Consider the following 7,500-nt stretch of genomic DNA (forward strand, 5'->3'; position numbering starts at 1 on the left):
TATAGATATAATTATATATATATATATATATATATATATATATCTACACAGTATTTACGCGTCGGCCGATGTGACGGAACATGTGCAGGTCCACAGGGTTAACTACTTCTTCATACTTTGTGCTAGAAACTTCATTCAAACTTTAAAATGTTCATCATCTTTAGCTCTTTAACGGATCCATTCAGATTTTTGATATTTTTGATAGTTTTTTAGAAATTTAACTTTTAAAACTATTTTTTGTCCCATTAAAACTGCTTTTGGAATGTTCAGAAACCTTATGTTTTTAGAGTGGTGGCAGCAGCTGCTTTGAAATATTCACACGTTTTGTAAACTGCTGGCACTCCTACAGTTTTGACAGCTCACACACACATTATATATCAAAATGTTCACACAACTGTGCTGATTCGTATAATGTAAGTATCTAAGCTGTGTGACTTACCGTTTTCACTCTGACGACAACTGCACTCCCCATTGAAACGTATGGCGCTGCACTCTAGCTTTTGAGCTAATTTTGTATTTTTACTTTTTTTCTAACTTGTCGTTATGCCTACAGTTTTAACAGCTCTTACACATATTATATATAGAAATGTTCACACAACTGTGCTGATTCGTACAATGTAAGTATCTAAGCTGTGTGACTTACCGTTTTTGAGGTATGACGATTTGTTCGGCAACTGCGCTCCCCATTGAAACATATGGTGCCGCACTAACTTTTGAGCTGCTAATTTTGCATTTTTACCCTTTTTCTAACTTGTCGCCATGCCTACAGTGTTTAAGCTATATGGACATATTATCCATAGAAATGTTCTGCAAGTTCTCAGGATTCCTATGGTGTCAATATATAAGCTGTAACATTTATAGTTTTCGCGATAGAGTTGTCTGAAGCGGACCATGTCTAGGATCAGAGTGTCAGTTGGGATTAGAGTGGTGGCAGCTGTTGCTTTTTTTGAATTAGTGTGCATGTGCAGCCTCTCTTAAAGGTACAGGCACCCTTTTATAACTAATGTGGTAGCACAGAACTCAGCCAAAGTGGAATAGAGACACATGATCTTCACTGGTGGGGGCCGGTGGGTAGCCCGGAGAAGAGTACACCGTCCCTGACTGGCTATGACCAAAAGGGGCGGAGCCTCGCCACCACGCCACTATTCACGCCACAGAACCAACTTTTCAGCCCCTGAGTGGGCTAGAGACACAGTTTTCAATGGTGGATGCATGGAAATTGCCAGGAGGTCACTGTACTGTCCCCGACTAGCTGTGACCCAAGAGGGCGGAGCCTAACCAGCACGCCACTATCCACGCCACGGGCCCCAGAACTCAGCCCCTGAGTGGGCTAGAGACACACAGTCTTCACCGGTGGAGTCAGGTAGGTGGCCTGGAGAGGGGTACACTGTTCCCAACTGGGTCTGATCTGAGGGGGTGGAGTCTCACCACCACGCCACTATCCACGCCACAGGCCCCACAACTCGGCTAGAGACACATGGCCTTCACCGGTACTGGTGGGTAGGTGTCCTGGAGAGGGGTACACTGTCCCCAACCAGCTCTGACATGAGGGGGCGGAGTCTCGCCACCATGCCACTGTCCACGCCACGGACCCCACAACTCAGCCCCTGAGTGGGTTAGAGACACATGGTCTTCGCCGGTGGGTGCATGGAGATTGCCTGGTCCATAGTAGTTCTAGCAGTAGCTGTTACACACAGCTGCAGCAGCTAGCCCACCTCACATTTTCTCCAGGAAATGTACTTTCTAGTTATTATTATTATTATTATTATTATTATTATATGGCAACACAAAACAGTCTCTCCAGACTGCTCAGTCCTGTTTAAATACAGGGCAAAGGCAAAACTCGGCTCTGCTTAGAACACACTTTCCTCCATATTAGAACAGAGCCTCGCCTCTCGCTTGTCAAACATTCCTCGCATGCTAAGGACCCGGTCCTCTGGCATTTCCTCTCCCTGACAATCCGCGCTCACGCACGAGGCACGTGCACGAGGCACACACACACACGCACAAGCATGCACACGCACACGCATGCACACACGCACGCACACGCAAATACACACGCATGCACACACGCACGCAAACACACACGAACGCGCACACACACACGTACGCACACACTGTACACGCAGATGGACTCACAGAGACACGCACATCACAAGCGCATAGTTTCGTTCGTAAGTATGGATGCATGCTGTACATCCACAGCCCCCCCCAGGACGCTGGACGCCCCGCCCCCCCACCCCCCCCAGGACGCTGGGCGCCGCCTTCACGCCACCTGGGCATTTGCTTTCTGACACTTGGGCTGTTCCGGGGGTACGGACAGGGTTCAAGTACCCTCTTTACTTCCTCACCGCCAGTCCTCCTCCCTGTCCTCCCCCTCCTCCTCCTTCTCCCCCTCCTTCTCCTCCTCCCCCTCCTCCTCCCTGTCCTCCCCCTCCTCCTCCTTCTCCCCCTCCTTCTCCTCCTCCCCCTCCTCCTCCCCCTCCTTCTCCTCCTCCCCCTCCTCCTCCTCCTCCCCCTACTTCTCCTCCTCCTTCTCCAACCCCTCCCCCTCATCCTCCCCCCCTCCTCCTCCTTCTCCCCCTCCCCCTCCTCCCCCTCCTTCTCCTCCTCCCCCTCCTCCTCCTCCTCCCCCTACTTCTCCTCCTCCTTCTCCAACCCCTCCCCCTCATCCTCCCCCCCTCCTCCTCCTTCTCCCCCTCCCCCTCATCCTCCCCCTCCTTCTCCTCCTCCCCCTCCTTCTTCTCCTCCTCCCCCTCCTCCTCCTCCTCCCCCTACTTCTCCTCCTCCTCCTCCTTCTCCCCCTCCCCCTCCTCCCCCTCCTTCTCCTCCTCCCCCTCCTTCTCCTCCTCCTCCTCCTCCCCCTACTTCTCCTCCTCCTTCTCCAACCCCTCCCCCTCATCCTCCCCCCCTCCTCCTCCTTCTCCCCCTCCCCCTCCTCCCCCTCCTTTTCCTCCTCCCCCTCCTCCCCCTACTTCTCCTCCTCCTTCTCCAACCCCTCCCCCTCATCCTCCCCCCCCTCCTCCTCCTTCTCCCCCTCCCCCTCATCCTCCCCCCCTCCTCCTTCTCCTCCTCCTCCTCCTCCCCTCAGTCTTATAGCCTGAAATGGACGAACGACGCCCCTGACCGCAGATCCAGGATCAGATCACTGCCGGAGCTCATCCTGACCTGGCGCCTTAGTTGGCGACGGGAAAACAGATCCAGGATCAGATCACCACCGGAGCTCATCCTGACCTGACGCCTTACTGGGCGAGGTGAAAAGAGCTGACCTAGGATCAGTCCTTATCCGGACCGGGAGGCAGAACAGAGCAGATCCTGAGAGAGGCGCTCTGGCTGTCAGGGCTCTGGAGAGACCAGCACGACTGCTGAAAGAGCACACGCACGCGCACACACACACGCACGCACACGCACGCACACACGCACACACACGCACACACGCACACACGCACACGCACACACACACACGCACACACATGCATGCACACACACACACATTCACACACACATTCACACATGCATGCACACACACACACACACACACGCACACCGCACATGCATTCGCACACACACACACACACACACTTGCATATACAAAATCCTCTTTTCCTCTAACTTTAATACACACACACACACGCTATGGTTGGCTCAAAGGAATGCTGTCGTTGGCTGAACCTGAAACGGATGTACAGATGTGAGAACATAAGAATGTAACTTGACCCGCGGTATTCTAACAGGCGCTTTTCGGCATTCCACACCACCGCTCGCCTGCCCATAGAGGGCGCAGTAATACTAGGCTACTCATTGACCCATTGCTGTAGCTCATCTCGCACATTAGATGAGCCTACCGTTCTCAAACTCCTTGTTCTCTGTCTGGTTGTAATTTAATTATTACCAACAAAGCCTATCTATTTATAGTTTCTATCTCTGTAACTGTCGCCGGGTCTATATCTGTTAACTGTCGGGACAAGTAGAAGTTTAATACATTAGGCTGACTGAGTGTTCTCATATGGAACATGGCATCAGGACGAGTAAGATGGCTAACGGAGATGACCAGAGATGTGTTTGAAATGGTTCACTCACTCCCTATTCCCTATGTAGTGCTACTCATAGTGAACTACATAGGGAATGATATAACAGTTTTGGGACACTACATGGAATGTCATTGCGTAGGATATTCATGACGCAAACAAGCAGACGCGCCGATCACTGATGGCAGCAGGTTGAAATATCAGGTAGTATTCAGGTTCCATGTTTAGTTGAATGATAAATCTCATATAAATGGTTGGAATTCTAATGATGTGCAAGTGTGATTTTGTCAACTTTAGTGCTGTCTGCTAATAGCAGGCTGTGAAGCTGCACGATAAGACCGTGATAGCAAGTTAGCTCACGACAGCAGCTTCCATAATATTAACGGTAGCTGTCGGTGGCTAAGAAGCAGATAGCTAACTTTACAATGAGGATTCCTGTAGCTATTTTGATGCTAAACTTCTGTTTCTCGGGCAGGAACGGAGACGAACTCGCATTAGCAGCAAAGCAGCTACAGGAATGATCTTAACATTAGCTAACTGCTTTAGCCACTGATAGCTACCGTCTTCTTCACTTCTTCGGTAAAACATGACACCGTTGTATTGTGGTATTGTGGAGTGATTAGGCAGAAGCAGGAAGAGAAACCCGTCATGGGACCTTAAATCAGAAAAAATATGGAATGGGAGTGAACGGCGTGAGAAGCTATTGTAAGCTAGACTGCAACGTAAACAACCACCATTCACGTGACAGGGTCAGCTAGCTAGCTAACTGTACCAGTTAGCTAACAATGTGAACTCAAACTCCTTGTTCTCTGTCTGGTTGTAATTTTAATTATTACGAACAAAGCCTATCTATCTATAGTATCTATCTCTGTAACTGTCGTCGGGTCTGTATCTGTTAACTCATATGGAACAAGGTATCGGGACAAGTAGAGGTTTAATACAGTAGGCTAACTAGCTAGCTAGCAGAGTGTTCTCATATGGAACATGGCATCAGGACGAGTAAGCTAGCTAACGGGGCTGACTAGAGATGTGTTTGAAATGGTTCACTCACTCCCTATTCCCTATGTAGTGTTACCCATAGTGAACTACATAGGGAATAATTGCTTCAGATATTCATGGAATGTAGCCTACACACCAGTTAGCTAGCAACTACGTGGACACAGGCTGATCTACTATACAGAATTGGACCGAGGAGTGTTCTCATATGGAACTAGGCTAACACAGTTGTTTCAAGACCAGCAGTAACGTTTGTGGTTTCATTTTTGTCCTTCGCTTGGTTATTCTTGTTGGGGTGAATTGACCAGCTGTTTCAAATCGCCGGACGAGATGCCCGCTTCTATGACTGGATCTACAGCAAACAAGCATAACAGTGCGTCATGAAGTCTGACGACTTGCTACATTAGGCTACCTCCTGGAATACCCCACTTAAAGGTCTTTCATATTGAAATTCTCTTGATGGTCTGGGGAGTTGCGAGACGTGTTAAGGGAGTGCATCAGTCGTGATCCTTGACCATAGCTACCAGCCTGCGCTGCGCTCAGCACTAAGTTGGATGAATGGATGGAGTTATTGGAATCCTGGAAAATGTTGATTGCGCTCTAAAATCATGAAAGCATAAATGTAAAAATGCAGCAACAGAAGTAGTCTAGATGAGATGGTGGTTTAAATGAATGGCAACACGTAGCCTAGAGGAAAGCATCAATTTAGACTAGTGATAATGCTGATAATCTACAATAGGGCCTACCTCTGGCTGAGTTCATGGTTACAACCATTCATCTCTTACACATGGGCCTATACAATACTTGCACAATACTTTGGACGTTAAATCCATCCATCTATCAATCAAACTAGCGAATTCAATCCAACACCTGTGGAATGGCCGGTCATGGCAAAGCACCCGCTAACGTAGGCTACCCCCCTCCCCACGATCCAGGGCTAGGAAACCGGTCCATCCAGTTTATTTGAATATAAAATAATTTGTAGGGGGGGGGGTTACAATAGTCTAGTCCAGGTTCGCTGGCGAGTGGCGAGCTAGTCAGATATGGCGCATGCATGTGTGGACATTGTAGGTCTATTCTGTAAAACCTAAAGAGTAAAAGTCGGCTATGTTCAACATTCATTGGAGTGGTCCAGTTGGATAGGCTAGTCTAATCTAAATAAATTGAGGACCTGTATTTTCAGTGTTTGCTGGTAGCGAATGCCAGACAGACAGACAGACAGGAAATCTATTTGTTTCATTGTTTGTGCTCTGTATGCACAAGATAGTTAATGTCAGGATATAATTAGCAGTAGGGCGGGAAAAACCCTATCAAAGGCCAAGATTAGAAGGGATTTGAAGATGTAATTGGTCATTTTAAATGGGCCTACTTGACCTATTTGAACGGACTGCATCGATCAATGCAATGACTCTTTCCATGTTTTTCAGTTTTAACCTTTTCATCAATAAAACATCATTTTTACAACCAAGTCTCATTGATTGGGAAGCCATTTAGAGCTGCCGGTCTATTAGCCTACTTATTCGGACTCAGAGGATGACATAACTGTTTATTGAGAAACAATTGATAGGCAGGCTGGGCTATATAAAGAAATACCACAATGCATGTAGTCTAGATATATTACATTATGGTTAGGCTATACACTTTATGGTAGACTGCCCTCTCGCTCGCTATTGTGGCTGTTTTGTTCATCGCAGAAGCCTATAGCCTAGGCTACACATTAAAAAAAAAAAGTTTTTTTATATAGAAGGAATCAGAATATGCAGAAATTTAATTTTAGCCTATTTTAATACAATTCAAATTGTGCTTAGAGGGAATTATTTTCAACGGACATTATGACCTGAGCATCTATAGATCATGCCAACACTAGCCTAACTGATGAAGTCGTGGCCTTCAACTTTGCATGATTTGCATTTGCATTGTTTTTAATGTTACTAAAAGCGACATATGATTTGTATGTGTCTGTAGGCCTATGACGCCTTTCTCATATTTTTCACAATAAAGCCTAGGCCGCACTTTAACAAGAATATAGCCTACACTTCACAAAAGGAGAAGAATCGATGAAACGGCTACAAGAACAGCATTTTGGCCAAGGATCCAAATAAAACAGTAGTCTACTGTACAGATGCAGCATAGAATGTAGATACATAATACTTATCTTATTAATAATTATCTAAGTTAATAGGCCTATGAGGACGCAACGCTTTTTACGGTAGCCTAGGCCTATGTGTCTTGTGATTGTACTGTAGCCTAGGCTACAACTTAAGGCTTAGACCCTATTGAATTCCTTTTATAGCCTACTAGGCTACGTAGTAGTATTACTATCTAGTTGATATATGAATAAAACAATAAGCCGTTTTAATGGCTATGGGCTAGTTGTAGCTACGAGTTGATGCGCTCTGCTCTTACGCACGGTTGAGGCGGCAGCTCAAATACATTATCACACGTTGTTTGATAGTAGAACGAATAAATTTCACGT

General features: G+C 46.9%; 1 protein-coding gene across 1 annotated transcript in view; it reads right to left on the minus strand.

Annotated features, from left to right (window-relative positions):
- ism2a (isthmin 2a) overlaps window positions 1–7,500 on the minus strand; it is a gene marked incomplete at both ends in the record, with an annotated part of 53,270 nt that overhangs the window by 44,913 nt on the left and 857 nt on the right. The window lies entirely within an intron of this gene.

The sequence above is a fragment of the Borostomias antarcticus genome (assembly GCF_949987555.1).
Source record: "Borostomias antarcticus genome assembly, chromosome: 5".
Classification (NCBI taxonomy): Eukaryota; Metazoa; Chordata; class Actinopteri; order Stomiiformes; family Stomiidae; genus Borostomias; species Borostomias antarcticus.